This window comes from Sarcophilus harrisii, chromosome 2, assembly GCF_902635505.1.
Source record: "Sarcophilus harrisii chromosome 2, mSarHar1.11, whole genome shotgun sequence".
Classification (NCBI taxonomy): domain Eukaryota; kingdom Metazoa; phylum Chordata; class Mammalia; order Dasyuromorphia; family Dasyuridae; genus Sarcophilus; species Sarcophilus harrisii.
Genome location: NC_045427.1, coordinates 262,084,529 through 262,099,500, shown reverse-complemented (window position 1 = coordinate 262,099,500; position 14,972 = coordinate 262,084,529).

Here is a 14,972-nt window from a genome sequence, read left to right as displayed (position 1 = left end):
AAATGATGATTTTGGTAGGTGGAGGCAGAGAGACAGGAAGAGGGGGGGGAGGGGAGGTTGGCCTGGGTTCTATGCTGGTAGTTGATGGTCGTGTGGCTTCTGGTCTAGCTAGCTTCTTGACTCAGCTGCACACATTGCTATTGCCCATTCTCTTCCACCTCCGATCTTTCTTCACTGAGAATAAAGATGGACGATTTTCCCCTAACCTGAATTCCTGACTCCGGCTGATTTTAAAATACGCGGTCATCACATTTGGCACCCAAACATGGGAACCAAGAACCCTACCTTCACTGAAGAAGTCTCCAGTGACCAGGAACTTGGGTGAGAATTGTTAATAGACAAACAGGGAACTTATTTTCTTAAAAACTAAACTAGTAATTTTTTTTGGCTGAAATGGGACAAATGCTAGCTAAACACTCTCCATCCCCACCCCCAACCCCTTCAACCCCATCCTGGAGTGGTGCTATAGAAAGCATGCTTAAGCTGATAGAAGGACAAGGGCTACTTATAACTTGGGAACAGGTAGCTAGATGTCTGGGTACATTAAACCGCATCTCCCCTTGGTTCTTGGAGGAGAAGCAGATCTCTCGAGATAACTGGTGCCTGGTTGGACAACAGATGTCCACATATTACAGTGAAAACGGTCCTCATTCAATTTCCATTGAGGCATTCTATTTATACAATATAATTCAGTTAGCACTAAGAAACCCTATCCCTAGAAGAAAGAAAAAACCTACTCAGAGTAGCCAAATGGGGAAGCCTGATATTAAGAAGGAAGACAATGAAGAGATTAATGACCATATCCCCACAGGGCATGGAGAAAGGGTGTGGTGACTTTCCACCTCTGGAGGCAGCTTCATCCCTACCTCAGGAGCAAGTGATTGACTCTCCTCCATCAACTCCACCCTCTGAGATGGAGGGAAGAGGGGTAGTGGGGGGTGGGGGGGAGTGACAGCACCAGCACCTCCCCCTCAGCATCCAACTACTCCTATGACTAGATTGCAACAGGGCTTAATGAAGGTCAAAGAGAAAGGCATAGATGTGGCAGAACTTCAACCCCATATTTTTCTTGTAATACAAGTTTAATTCCTCAGGTCAAGAAAGTTGAAGATATGCTCCTTTTAACATAGAAATCCTCAAAGATCTAAAAAAGGCTTGCACTCTTTATGGGGCTGTTACATCAGCTTATGTTAAGATGCTATTGCAGAATTTGGTTTTTGAAATCTTGACCTCCTAATGACTGGAAATCTATAGCAAGGGTGTATGCCTAGAACCTGGACAAAACTACTTGTGGCTTTCTGAATATAGTGAGCTCTGTAGGATACAAGCCTAATAAAATAGTCAAAATGCAGTTCATGCTGCAATCACCTATGACCTACTAACAGGTATAGGTCCCTATGCAGATGTCACAGTACAGATTAATTATTCAGTAGCAGCATATAAGCAAATTGTTGCTAATGCTATCAAAGCGTGGGCTTCGATTCACAATAAAAATGACAAAGGTGAGGCCTTCACAAAAATAACACAAGGGCCAGATGAACCCTTTGCTGACTTTGTGGGACGTTTGCAGACTGCTATCACAAGAACTAATGGGGAAAATGCATCAACAGATGTTTTAATAAGGCAACTTGCTAAGGAAAATGCTAATGAGGTCTGCAGAAGAATTATACTAGGACTGCACAAGGATGCTCCTTTAGAGGAGTTCATAAGATGCTGTGCCACAGTGGGTACAAATGCCTTTTATAGCCAGACTATGATGCAGACTTCCCAAGATCCCAACATGGGTAGACAGGGTCCCTTCCAGCAAGGGACTTCCAGAGAGACTCGTCAATGTTTCAGTGTGGTAAAGTAGGGCATCTGAAAGCTCATTATTGGTATAGAGACAGAGTGAGAAAATAGGGTGGGAGAACAAGACCCAGTACCCCATGTCCAAAATGCAACAGAGGTTTCCATTGGGCCTCAGAATATAGACAGGTTCAGGAAAACGGGATGAGGAGCTCAGCCCTAGGGCCCCAGGCAAAAAACACTTGGGGCATGATGGCAGCCAATGGTGCACCCAGAGAGTGCCTAGACGTCCAATGCCCCAATATGATCAATCAGCCAGGAAGCCATATGATAGGAGAAAGAGATTACACAATCAATCAGCCGGGAAGCAACCTGATGGGAGAAAGGGATTACAATTAGGGAGAATAGAGTTGTATGCAGCTGAGACAACTGAGATACCCCCTGGAGAGGTGAAATCTGTTCCTCTCCAGCCTATGGATCCCTTGCCTCCAGGCACAGTAGGCTTGACCATTTTACCTCCTGAGAGCACGTACAAAACAGTGTCCATCCACACACTGATGTGGGAAACTGGGGAATGTGTGGATAATATCCCAGTCACCAATACAGGCAGACAATGTGTGACTTATCACCCAGGAGAAATAGTAGCATCAGGTTTACTCATACAGAATCCTAATAAGCAACCTGGTGATAGTCACCCAGATTCTGATTCCAGATCACAAAATCCAGCAACATACTGGACAGCAGCTGTAACAACTGACCGACCTATGCTCACGATCTATAGAAATGGCCTACCATTAGAAGGATTGATAGACACAGGTACAGATCGTACAGTCATTAGAGGTGCCAATTGGCCCAGTCATTGGCCAAAGATTAAAGCAGACACCTACATGTCTGTTGTAGGAGGATCAATAGCAGCTGAAGTTAGTGCTGCCCCTATAAGATGGACTTTTGAAGGCAAAACAGGAGTTTTTACTCCTTTTATAGTTGAAAAAATCCCCATCAATCTGTGGGGAAGAGACGTTTTACAGCAATTAGGGTTAAAAATGAGTACTTTGGTTTTTTAAGCAGGGCTGCTGTTGAAGGCCTGCCAACACTTTCACCTGTTCCTATCCAATGGAAAACTGATACACCAGTGTGGATAGACCAGTAGCCCTTAGGTAACGATAAAATTCAGGCCTTATTAGATATAGTACAGGAGCAGCTTGACCAAGGACCTTACAACCTTCTCTAAGTCCTTGGAATTCCCCAGTGTTTGTTGTTAAAAAAGAAATCTGGAAAATAGAGGATGTTAATAGATTTAAGAAAGGTGAATGAACAGATGGAAACTATGGGAACTCTTCAGCCTGGACTTCCATCTCCTACTCAATTGCCTAGAGAATGGTCTCTTTGGGTCATAGATATTAAGGATTGTTTCTATTCTATCCCTCTGGATAAGGAGGATATGAAAAGATTTGCCTTTTCAGTGCCCAGTGTTAACTTAGCTGAGCCTTATAAAAGATATGAATGGACAGTTTTGCCACAGGGAATGAAAAACAGCCCTACTATGCGTCAAATGTATGTTGCTGCTGCTCTTGCTCCAGTAAGAAAAGCATTCCCAAAAGTTATGCTATTACATTATATGGATGACATATTGGATGTACTGAGGAACAAATTTAGAAGCATGTCTACAAAAGACCATAAAACTAAGGAATTACAAATTATACATAGCACCAGAAAAATTCAAAGACATCTCCTTTTCAATATTTGGATATGAAGTAACTTAAGGTGTTTACAATTCAAAAACTGTCCTTAAGAACAGAGAAGCTAAACACATTGAATGATTTTCAGAAATTGATAGGAGATATCCAATGGATGCAACCAGTGTTAGGCTTGACTACCTATCAGTTACAACCGTTATATGACATTTTAAGGGGAGATAGTGCTTTAAACTCACCACACCCGCTTACTAAAGAAGCTCAAGAGGTTTTGAGAAAAGTTGAACTGGCTTTATCCAATGTGGTTGAAAGAGTCACTCAAAAACCCTTGGAAATATCAGTTTTGCCACAAAGAGGCACCCACAGCAGTCCTTCATCAAGGAGATAGTGTGATAGAGTGGCACAACCAGAACAAAGCCTTACTCCCTACCCAGTGCTTGTGGCTACAATTTTATTAAAGGCCACTAAGCGAGCAGTACAATTATCTGGGACAAGACCTGACAAGATATACACTTTTTATACCAATACACAAATTAATGTGTGTTGTGAGACCATCCCAGAGTGGCAAATTTTATTAGCCATGGCTCCAAATTTTATACATGGGTCTCCATTAAAGATAACCAGACTATTACATAATTGGCGATGGATTTTGAAGAAAAAGTTCAAAGTTCCCTCTAAAGGACCAACTATCTTCACAGATGCATCCAAACATAATATTTGTGCTGTGTACTTCATGATCTAACTATAAGAAGTAATCAGAACCCTTTTCAGTCCACTCAGCAGGATGAATTGTACACATCATTCTAGTTTTACTTATTATCCAGGAGACATAAATATAATATCTGATTCAGCCTATTCAGTAGGTGTGGTATAAAAGAATTGCCACAATCCAAATAAAATTTAGCTCTATATATATCAGCTCTTCAAGAAACTTCAAACAAGTGAGAAAGCATCCAGGAAATCTATATATTGCATGTCACCTCATAATGGACTTCCAGGTCCCATTTTTGATGGCAATTCAAAGGTAGATAGCCTTCTAACTATGTTGGTCAATACTCCTTTATTCAAGAAGCCAGGCATCTCATTCTAAATATCATCAGGCTGCTGGAGCTTTACTTTAAATTTGGAATAAAAGAGAGGAAGCTAGGAGCATAGTAAAGCCTGTACGGCTTGCCTTCCTTTCCACGCTCCTCCACTGCCTCCAGGAAACAACCCTCGTGGTTTGAGACCAATGAAATCTGGCAAATGGAGTGGATCCATTATAAATCTTTGGTCGTCTATCTTTTTATCCACGTTGTGGTAGATACCTTTTCGGGATTCACTTTTGCAATGCCAGCAGCAAAAGAGAATCCCAAGTGGTCCGAATTCCTACACGAGATTTGCCATTATGGGTCACAAGAATAAAAAAACAATGGTCCGTTATACTTCAAAAACATTTTGCACACTTTTGGCACAGTATAAGATTTTACATACCATGGGCATACCTTTTAATCTTCAAGGACAGGCAATAGTAGAGAGGAGAAACAGAGATATTAAGACACCTCCAAAACAAAAGAAAGGGGGAGCCACAGGTAATCCTAGAGAACTTCTAAATCTAATCCTTTATACTATTAATTTCTTAATTTTTGACAAAGATGCACTGGCTCCGGCATACAGGTTTTATAACCCACCAGAAGGTCAGTGTCCAGTGCGAGCAGCTCCACTATCTTTAGATAATTGCCAGGTGATGTGGAGAGACCCAGAAAGTTGTGAATGGAAGGGACCAGATAGGCTAACTGCTTGGGGGAGAAGGTTTGCTTGTATCTCTACAGGTAGAGAAGGAATCAGATGGGTGCCAACGAGCCGTATTTGCCTTGTCCACTGCAGAGAGATAGAGCAGACCCTTGAAACAAAGGAGAAGACCCAAGAAATATCGGGTGGTTCTGTTGCTGATTGTGCTCACCATTGAAAGAGCGTGGCAGTTATGGCGTTTGACTCACGGACATCAAAGATTGTTGGACTTCAAAACCCTTAGGAATCATTAGATTCTCTGAGACATGATAAGATTGTTGTAGGACTTGAAAACCCTAAGGAATCATTGGATTCACTGAGACATAGGACTTGAAAACCCTCAGGAATCATTGGATTCTCTGAAACATAGGAGTTGAAAACTCTCAGAAATCATTGGATTCTCTGAGAAATGATAAGACTGTTACAGGACTTCAAAATCAGCTGGAATCATTGGATTCCCTAACACATAAAAAGACTTTTGCAGGACTTCAAAAACTCAGGGGGATCATTGGATTCCCTGACATGTGAAGCAATGGACAATAAATTGGTTTTGGGACTATCTCTTGGCTGCTGAAGAAGGTGTATATGTGACTGTTGTTTACATACCCTCCTTCTAGGACTTCTGGTGATCTTTTACAACACCATGTTGATCTGTATTGTTTGTTATTCCACTACTTGCATGTACAATTCATGTTTGTTACACCACATCGAGCCTGCACTGACTATTAGAGTCATCCCTAATAGCCTCTGCATTATTACTATGTGCTTGTGTAATACCTCCCATGCTGATGGGTTTATGCATAATAAGACCCTTCAGCCCAGAAACCCGCTAGCAACCCTCACTTCCCTTTGGTGCTTTTCATCTCCCTTCCTGAGATGTCAGGAGGGTGTGATCATCTCCTTTTTAGTGCTTTCACCTCCCTTCCTGAGAAGTCAGGGGGGTCGTGATCACCTCCTTTTCGGTGTTTTCACCACCTTTCCTGAGAAGTCAGGGAAGCTATGATCAACTCCCCTTGGGGGCTCTAATCTCCCTGAGGAGTCAGGGATGGCATGACCACCTGTGTTCTAAAACAAAAGAAAGCAGGAGATGTAATGGGCTGAGGCTTGAGTTGATGCACTGAGGTCCCAAGCACATAAGGCTAAATAGTAATTGGACTATACTCTATTAATATACACGCTTGGATAAAGAATGCCCCCCGCCCACTCTCTGTGCAAGTCCTGATGTGTTGTATAGGAAACGACGATTTTGGTGGGTGGAGGCAGAGAGACAGGAAGGGGGGAGGTTGGCCTGGGTTCTATGCTGGTAGCTGATGGTCGTGTGGCTTCTGGTCTAACTAGCTTCTTGACTCAGCTACACACATTGCTATTGCCCATTCTCTTCCACCTCCGATCTTTCTTCACTGAGAATAAAGATTGACGATTTTCCCCTAACCTGAATTCCTGACTCCGGCTGATTTTAAAATACGCGGTCTTCACAACTGAGGAATCGATTCTTGAGATATCTAAAACATAGAAGAATGCCAAATGACAAAATGTAGAGATTGTTACTTAATCCCCAAAGGTGATTGAGATAATTCAGTAATTTCTGACTCATATACCTACTTTTTCATCTTTATAAAAACCCTTTACACATTTTTGAGGGTAAAATTAATGAAAGGATGAAAAAATATTATGAGCCAGAACTTACAAGGTGTTAAGTCAGTGGAATTGATAAAGACAATGATAGTTCAGTACATGTACTTAATACTTACTATAGTTCCACAAGATTCACACCTATGATAAGAGAGCATATAAGCTCAGAAAACTCAGCCAGAATCAGAACTGGAAGACAGAGACCAGGGTAGTGATCCTCCTGTCTCCCCCACAGAAACCAAGACACATTCAGGAGGATCTAAAGAAGCTGGCAGAGGCAGAGAACACAAAGGACTAGTGGCAGGAGCTCAAGCTCTCGGAACCAAGGACAGATAGGTCTCTAAAAAAGCTAGCCAGGCTCCAGGAAAGGAGACAAGACTTTGAAGGAGACAATAAAGGATTTGGACTTTAATCCCTGGCTACTCGTGTGGTAATTATTGAACTGAAACGAAGGCTGCCTCCAGAGACCCCAAGAAAACCTCAGAGAACATTACATTTTAGAGAGAACATTACAAAAAAGGAATAAGTAGTTTTCTGTGATTTTTAAAAATTTCTGTTTAGAGCACCAACATCCTTCCAATCCCTCAATATTCAAAAATTTGATGTTATCCTTTCACTTCACATTTTCAATCAGATGCCAAATTTTATTGTCTCTACTTCCACAACATATCTTACATCTTTCCTCTCTACCTACAAAGCTGCCTCCTAGTTCAGATTCTTATCTATCACTTCTTGCCTAGACAACTCCCACAGCTTCCTAATTGGTCTCCTTTACCCAAGTCTCTCTTCTGTCCAATCCATCCATTCTTCCAATCGATTTTCCTCAAATACAGGTTTGACCATTTGTTGATCTTTACTCAGTAAATTCCAATGGTTCCCCATTTCCTTTAAGATGAAATAAAAGCTCTTCTGTTTAGTTTGTAAAGCACATTACAACCTGACTTAGCTTTCCAATTTTATTATACACTATTGCCTTTCTCACAATCCAAAGTGCACTTAAACTGGTCTTCTTGCAGTTCCTCACAACACTACATCTCCTATCTTTGTGACTGTACTAACCAATCCTTACGTTCAGGGGCATACTGGAGCCAGCTTGAATGGGCTCCCCAAAGCCAATTATTAAATCTTTAGTGTTAGCTTTTACTTAAAAGGCAAACCTTTGAATCAGGGCTAATTTGTTGTTTTGCTGAGTTCTATACTAAGAAAATGTTAATGATGTTAATAAAGTTAAACTTAAAAGCATGTGGTTATTACATTTTTTCCCCCTGGAGAGACAGTTGTTGAAGACTTACCATTTTGTTCTGCCTGTGCCTGGAGTGCACTCCCACCTTAACTTCCACCTCTTAAAATTCCCTGTTTCCTTCAAAATTATTTTCAAGTGCTACCTTCTAAATAAAGCTTTTCCTGACCACCACCACCCCATCCCCCAACTCCTAGTTCCCTTCCCTCAAAAACTTATCTGGTATTTATTTTGTAGATGTAAATTACTGTCCTTTTAAGGTACTTCCCTTTCACATGAAAACACTTTTGTTGCTAAGTTAAGTTTGCTCATTGTTCTAGGAGAAACAGCTACTCTTGACAGATTTCTGAGACAGCTCTTGCTTATTTTGAATGTGGCAAGCCATAGTATACTGGAGAGATATAGACATGAATGATTAAAAGAAACAGAGAAGAGAAAAGCCAAACTTCAGAATTTCATCAGCTAAGTTAGAAAGTGGAAGTGATAAAAACTACACTTGTGGTTGAGTAGTAAGTCCAATTGACCAGAACAGCTTAGAGGAGAATTAAAAGGCTCATTCAAGAAATAAGTTGGTTTGAGAAGTCACACTCAGCTTTTAAATCAAGCATATTAAAAATCAACTCAGTCATAGAAGAATCAAGCTGGTGATTAAGGAACTTTAATGAACAATTCTTTTTTGTAGCTTTTTATTTTCAAAATACATACAAAGATAACTTTCGACATTCACCCTTGCAAAACCTTGTGTTCCAAATTTTTCTCCCTCCCTCCCTTCCCTCACTCCCTCCCCTAGACAGCAAGTAATACAATATATATTAAATATGTACAATTCTTCTGTACATATCTCAACAAATATCATGCTGCACAAGAAAAGTCAGATCAAAAAGGAAAGAAAGGAGAAAAAAAAAGGCAAACAACAAAAAAAGTGAAAAAACTGTTATTATTCACATTCAGTCCCAACAGTCCTCTTTCTAAATGGAGATGGCTCTCTCCATCACATTGGAATTAGCCTGAATCACCTCAACATTGAAAAGAGCCACATGCATCAGAATTGATCATTACATAATCTTCTTGTTACTGTGTACCATGTACTTTTGGTTCTACTCACTTCACTTAGCATCAGTTCATGTAAGTCTCTCAGATATGAATAATTCTTGAGGTATAAATAGGATACCAAAGTTTACAATTCAAGAGTTTTGAATTACCCTAATCACACTGATTTTCCTCAGGTGTTTCCTTGGCAAGTTTCTTCTCACAAATATTAATTACATTGGAGAAAGAGTATGACCTAGGTTTATGTGTGGCTTGTGTTGTGTTGGTTATTTTTATATCTGCTTTAATATATGAGTAACTGTGGTGTTATTATAATTTCTTTTGCCTTATTTTTAGGTAGCTAGGTGATACAGTGAATAGAACATTGGTTCTGGACTCAGGAAACTCTGAGTTCAAATCCATTCTCAGACTAGCTGTGTAATCCTGGCCAAGTTACTCAGGGTTGTTGTGAGGATCAAACAAAGATAATAATTGTAAAGCACTTAGTATAGTACCTGGTACATATTAAGTACTATATGAATATTAGCCATTATTATTAAGTAACTAGTTATGTTTAAGATCTAAAAGTTATCATTTTGTGTAGGTAGAAGCACGTTAGTAGAGAGAGGCTAATAGAATTAAAGTGGTAAATGGAATGTTTTTCCCCCAAATTGGGTCACCCCTAGGATATTGAGAAAATTTGTATTAGGTTGCTTGGTGGTGGACCTTCTAAGAATCCAGGTCTTCTAATATGAAGGCAGTTTGGAGTGAGGGAGACAGCCTGGCAGTCCAGAGTAAGTAAGTATTACTGAATTACCAAGCATGATCTAGTAATGTGATCACTCCCAGCCCCCAAGGCATCTGCTCCTTAACCTCCCCAGGGGACCAGTCTCTAGCCCTTTCTTTTCCTCATCAAAGTTAGGGGTGACTTGGTCTCCAAGGGGAAGGTCAAAGGGAGTGGGAAAGTGGAGAACCTGGTTGAGAGGTTTTATGTTTTTTAGACAAAATTGCTAGAGGAGCAAGGTCTTGAAAAATAACAAGCATTCCTTGAGTGTCAGAGAAGGGCATAATTGGCTGTATCTGAAAACAGCCCACTTTCCCTGGCTACACCCAATCTGGTCACCTGAAGATTAATCTTGTCCACCTCTAGACCACCCCATCCCAATGATGAAGTCAAAAGGGGGAGCTGAGAACTCTTAACTCTCCTCCTCATTGAAATATACCAGTGAGGACTGACTTGCATTTTCCAGGGGAGCTTCAAATGTTGGACTGTCAGGCCATTCAAAAGTAAAACACCTCTGGGTTTAAAAGGCCCTTTTGGTCCTCTTTTGGTCTTTGGTTATTGAAAAAGATCACTGATCCAGTTTATTGGTTATTGCTATACATTTTTGGTGACTAGGTGGCACAGTGCAGCTACGCCTGGCACCAGAAAGACTCATTTTCCTGAGTTCAAATCCAGCCTCAGACACTTACTAACTATGTCATCCTGGGAAAGTCATTTAATCCTGCTTGTCTCAGTTTCCTCATCTGTATTTTACAGATGGAAAAGGAAATGGTAAAACCATTCCAGTATCTTTACCAAGAAAATCCCACATAGGGTCATGAAGTCAGATGCAATTGAAAAACAACAGAATAACTAACAAATCAATTGTGCCCAGATCTCTGGCTTACAGCCGAAGTGCCAGTGTGACCTATTTTTACTAATGGTGTATGCATCAGTGTTTTTAGCAATGATATTTTACTGTTGAGATACCTGTACTTTAATCATTTTTACTTGTCACCCATCCCACATCTCTGTTTACACATGCATACACATATTACATATACTTATATACATATTATCTTTCTTGATAGAATGAAAGCTCCTTGAGATTAGGACTGTTTCATTATTTTTGTATTTCCAGTGCTTAACATAGTGCCTTTCCCATAGCAGCACCTTACTAAAGGCTTATTAATTGATTGTCATTCTACAGCAGACCATTACAGTGTAGTTATACAAATAATAGAAAGAGACAGAGAACATATTATTGTACTTATTATTGTTTGTATTTGATATAATAAAGCAAGATGACCTCTTAGACGATCTCCTATTATCATAAGGTCATAGGTTGAAAATCATACAAAATATACTGAAGGATGGGATAACAGAAATAACTGCTTCATAACCAAACAGAAAGATATATATATATACATATATATATATATATATAAATTTGCCAAAAGTGTTTGGCATTTTCATAGTGTTCAAATGGAGAAGAAATTCACTATAGATTGTGAGGTTCTCCAGATACACTTATTTTCATATAATTTTGTGCCAACTGTATCAACATTCAAAAACTGCAAAGACTTCCTCCAACAGACACCCATACTTTTTGTTTGTTTGTTTTTCGACTGGGTATGCTTATTTTAACCCGCCTGGAAAGTACAGCAGGCATTCAAAGACCATTTCCCCTATTGATCATCATGGGAATTTTGATTTGTTTTGTTTCCAACCTAGACTGATTTGGCTTTTCTTGGGCAGTCTGGTGCATATTTCACCCTCCCCACCCTTCCTGCTCTTAGCAGTCTATTGCTATTGGAGTTAGTGTGGATCCTTAACCGGCTCAACCCACTGAAGCTCACAACTCCTGAACTCAAAAGAGCCATAAGTCTCAGCCTCCCTGATGATGGGGATTACAGGTGTATACCATCACATCAAGCCAGTGCCTCCTACATTAAATTCAAAATTATTTATAAAGCTTTGGTACAACTATCTTTACCAGAAAAACTAAATGGAGGAAAGTTTATTATCCAGTTTGCCATGAAATCAGCTAGGCAATTTATAGAATCTATCTCTCTATTATGTATATATGTCTGCATGTATGTATATCTTTATCTTGAACAGGCAGGATATCTGGACAATAAATTGGATCCAGAATTGGATAAAATTAGAAGAGATCTTTAAATAATCTGAAGTTTCTTTCTGAAAAAGAATTCCATATTTTCAATATCAATACTATATGGCTGTAAACTCAATCTCAAGGAATCAAAATTGTAGCTCAGCCAAAGACAATAGAGAGATGCATGGGGAGAAAATGAGGAGGAAGTTGATAAAAATATTAATCAGTGCAAAAATATATTATCAAAGAGATTAAGTATTAGTAATAGGAATAAGGTAAGGTCGCATTTCTCATTTCACTTTGCTAATATGATTACTTTCATCATTAGCTCAACTAATCCTATTGTATCCTATTATGGGGCAACAACTATGAACAGAGCGTTGGAGTCAGGAGGACCTGAGTTCAAATCCAGCCTCAATACTCACTAGCTATATGACCATGGGCAAAAAACTTCACCCTGTCTGCCTCAGTTTCTGCATCTGTAAAATGAACTGGAAAAAGAAATGGCAAACCACTCCAGGATTTTTGCCAAGAAAATGGAGAGACATGGAGAATTGGTCACAACAGAAATGACATAATAACCAAAACTCTATGATAGAATGACTGAATCTCAGATTTTAAAAGGGCTTTACAATCCATCAAGTCAAACCAATGCAGGACCAGGCACAAGCCAACTGCAGCATATGACTTCTTCTCACAAAGAAATGATATGAGATGTCAGAGATAGGAAAGGAGGTAGGCAGGTCATAGACTCAGAAGGTAGTCTGGTGCTTTTTTGAATCTTTATGCAATAAAGAAATATCAAGGGTGAAGCCTACATAGAGCATCTGTGAGAGGAATTGGACAAGAGATGCCCAGGATTAGAAGCTATGGAAAGTTTGTGATCTGCACATTGTGATAGTACCGCCCACATGGATGAGATCAGGGATCTCTAAGTATGGAAGTCTCCAAGAGATAAAGTAGGAAGAGCAGCAACAGAAAGAGCAGTAATTGTGGTGCCAAAAGTAGAGCATCAGTGGGAATTATAGCAGAAATAGCAGTAGTAGAGGGTAGAATTAGGGGTATCCTGAGAGCCAGTTCTATCCAGAAAAGCTAATTGTTAAATTTTAAGTGTGAGCATTTATACCTTGAAAATCATCAAAGGTTGCAAATCATCAAATGTTAGAAATTATTGATTTTTCTAGACTTTTGGAAAGGGATGGATGGCATGTTGGTAATGCAGATTAAAATTTAAAATATGTCCAGCATTTTTTTTGAGGGGGAAGGGAAGGATAGTTCTGGTTGTTAAACATTTACCAGCACTCCCTTAGACAGAATTCTAGATTTAGAGATGAAAGGAGTATCTAAGATTATCAAGTAAAACCCCTTCATTTGTGAATTAAGAAAACTGAGGTCCAGTGACTTGCCCAAATTCACACACATAGTAAGTGGCAGAGGCAAGATTTGAATCCATTTTTTCTGGTTACAAATCTGATGTTCTTTCTATGTTGTGATTCATTTTTGGTGGTGCCTGATTTGTCATGACCCCATTTTTTAGTTTTCTTGGTAAAGATACTGAAGTGATTTGCCATTTCCTTCTCCAGCTTATTTTACAGATTAGGAAACTGAGGCAAACAGGGTTAAGGGACTTGCCCATGGTCACACAGCTACTAAGTGTCTGAGGTTGGATTTAAACTCAGGAAGATGAGTCTTTTTTTTTTTTTTTTTTTTTTTTTTTTTTGGACAATGGAATTCCCCAGAAATGGGATTCATTTATTATAATCACAGAATCATGAAACTTTGGAGTTTGAAAAAATGCCAGTAAAATTTTCCAACCCACACATGAAAAGGAAGTCCCAGTATGACATTCTTTACAAGTAGCCAGAGGATGAGTCTTTCTCACTCAAGATCTAGCATTCTATCCTCTGGGCCACTTTTTACTCTATCAGAATAATAGCAGCAGCAGCAGCAGCAGCAGCAGCAGCAGCAGCAGCAGCAACAGTAGCCGTAGTAAATAACAGTAATAGTACAAATAGCAGTAGTTGTAGTGGTTGTAATGTGCACATCTGGAAGGCAAGGGACTTCAGCTCCCACTGGGGCCATCCCAATGCTTCTCAGTAGAAGAAAAAAGACTGGCTTAGGCGGGTCATTAGTTTCCTTTAATTCATCTTAAACATTTATCCACAAATATATTCATGTCACACACAAACACATACATACACACAAACACAGTCACTCATCCCTTGGAATAGTTTCACTTTCTAAACTGGGGCGCATTGGTACTAGGGAACGTCTGGGTGTGTCTCTTGGGATGATCTATGAACCCTAGGTTGGAAATAACCCTATTAATAACAACAACCAAAGTCACTGTCCTGATCTAGGGCTTTTCTTCTGTCATATACTTTCCTGGTCCTATCAATTTGAGCCTGAGTTGAAGAGTAGGAACAGAAATAGAATGAATCGATGAAAGTTCAATCTAGTTCTAGTCCACTCCTAGGATTTTGGAGTAAGCCAGGAATGGCAGTTGGACACTTAGCTATTCGATCCTATGCAACTGACGGTTTCCTAGAACCACATTCTCCTCATCTGTAAGATAAGGTTAATGATACTTGATTACTCACAGTGTAGGTGGTATGAGAAAGTGTAACTGGGAAAATGTGATTGTAAATCTTAAGAAATGATCAAAATATGAAATATCACCTTCTCAGGATGCTCTAAATTAGAAATACTTCCCCAAATCCTGATTTCTGAATTTTGCTTTCCTTCCTTTCCCTGTTCCCCCCTCCCCCCCAGTTTCCCAGACCTAAAAATCAACCCTCTCTGGATCTTGCCCCCATAATGAAATGCTGGGGACTGTTTAAAGATACTAGTATTGATTCTAGTATTAATTGTTATCTTTATTGTTATTATCATGATCTTAACCATTAACAAATCTGAACATTTCAGTTTACAAAAAAGTGTCTA